The following is a 2,393-nucleotide window of genomic DNA, read 5'->3' on the forward strand; positions in this document are numbered from 1 at the left end:
ACTCACACACACATACACACACACACAAACACACACACACACACACACTGATCAAAGGTGCCTAAAAAGTGCAGTGAGTGTCCAGCAGGGGTCAGAACAGCACCATTAATCTGCTGCTCTGCTTCAGTTCTGATGCTTCATCCTGAGATCTTCAACATGGTTCATGTTCATATTTCAGATGTTCTGAAACCAGCCGTCTATCAGTAGATCTGCTCGTGTTAAATCATCTTCTTTAGCTGTTCTGGAAATCAGCGTTCATGTATTTTCTGGTGTTTGTAGCTCAGAATGACCAACTTACTGGATCCTATTAGAGGAGAGCGGGGCTAGTTGTCACATATTATACTCCAGTGGTGTGCTTACTTTTGAAAGTCACTTTCTGCACAGACACAAACTTTAAACCTCTACAATTCTTTAAAGAATTGATTTGTTCTTTTGTAAGCTGCTTTGCATAAAAGTGTCTACTAAATGCATACATATAAATATACAGTGCTGCATATTTTTTGTAATATGGGGTAAGCTGTTAAACTAAACAGCATATAATTGGCTTTACAGCTAAATTCTAACAACAGTTAAGAAACGTAAAATAAAATTAATGAAACAGAAGTTCTAAGCAGTTAATTAAAACGACATATAAATGTATCAGATAAGCAACTTTCCCAGAACTTACATTTATGTAAACTACTCAACGCAATTAAATCTTTCAGTTGAAATCATTCATTATACAGTGGATGTTGGCTAAATAAATGCCTGTCTGGTCTGTGCGTAGCAGATCTATGCAGGTGGAGCTGGGGATGGTGGAGGGTTTCAGAAGCGCTCTGCAAATGCTACAGCAGCACAAGCCGAGTATTTGAATGTTGCGCAGCGAGCTCATTGGCTGCTGATGTGAAAAGAACCAATCAGCTGCGCCATGTGAATAATGATGTGATTACATCAGATTGAGTAAGAACCCATCTAGAGTTTCATGACTGAACTTTGTATTATTATCAGTATTATTTCTGATCGGCTCCTCTGCCTGTCTCACTCTCTCTTCTCGCCCATCTCTCTCTCCTGCTGGTCAGATAAACTCAGTCTGTCTCTCTGTATCCAGTTAGACAGTATCAGTGCTGTCACATGTCCAGCCAATCCGTGACCCCGGAACCGCTCTGACATCACGCATCAGCCCGTGAAGCGTCCAGCGGAGACGCATGTGTTTGTGACCTATATCACAGAGGTATCTGTGACCGGCCATATGCGGCGTGTTTAATAACATGAGACAGATCCTCCTCCTGCAGTGCTGCGTCTGCGCGCTTCGGTAAAAGAGCTTTCAGAAGAAATATCGTAATCTTGGGCGCAGGCCGCTGTAGGGGTGAAGGGATTGTCAGAGTTCATCTCTGCCTCCTCACGTGATTCCTCGGGAGAAACGCCCACCGTCCAGCTCTGGCACTTCTGGAAATTACGGGATTTTTCTTGTGCGTGACTCTGTCACCTTGCCTTAAACACACAGGGAACGAGAGCCGCAGATGAGAGAGGAACAGGCTGTTTCTGGTGCTGTAATGCAGAACGTGGCCTCAGGTGATTCGAGATGTTTTTTTAGCGTCTGGTCAATGGATGAGCTCTCCAACATTCATCTGACCCTCAGGAAACGTCTCCAGTTATCCGCTGCATATGAGAGTCATTTCTCCTGCGCTCCTGGGCTTCACGACACTGAGATGTTTGTAGATGGTCATGGTTTCAGTACGTTTCCAACTCGGCCTGAGTTGCAGATTATAAAAGTATTTGTATAGAACATTTTTTCAGAAATCTGATCAGACACTTTATTAATACTTGATTAGTACACAAAAAGGATGTCGGTAGAGTTAATGTTGTTGCAGCGAGGCACTGAAACTTGAAGTTCATTTTCATATTTTCAGTCTTTTTTATTTTCACAATTTTTTTAATATCACTGATTTGTGTAATTTGGACAAAATGTAGAGAGACACAAAACCACTAACACCTCAAAACCTCACAGATTGTTTTTTTTTTTTTATCATTATGCAAAAATGATACAAAGATTTGTACAAACATATACAACTCGCAGCAAGTAAAAAAACAAATAAACAATCATAATATGTAAAGTGAAACAATTCAAGCCAGGGGTAAAATTACAACAGTTTAAAGTAACAAAAAGCTTCATAGGTCTTTCTAGCTTTTTTGTTCGTAATTTTGTCTAATGTGGTACCATATTGTTTAATCTCGTTTATAAAATGTTCAAAATTTGGCTTAGCTTTAGACCATTTTTTCACAAGAATGTGATATTTTCCAAATAAAATAAAAAGTTGTGTAAGAAAGCATATCGTACTTTTGGAATCAACATAGTCCTGTACAAAAAATAAAACGACATCATACAGATTAATTTGTATATATGTTCCAAACAA

The sequence above is a fragment of the Sinocyclocheilus grahami genome, unplaced genomic scaffold, assembly GCF_001515645.1.
Source record: "Sinocyclocheilus grahami isolate Dianchi unplaced genomic scaffold, SAMN03320097.WGS_v1.1 scaffold647.1, whole genome shotgun sequence".
Taxonomy (NCBI): domain Eukaryota; kingdom Metazoa; phylum Chordata; class Actinopteri; order Cypriniformes; family Cyprinidae; genus Sinocyclocheilus; species Sinocyclocheilus grahami.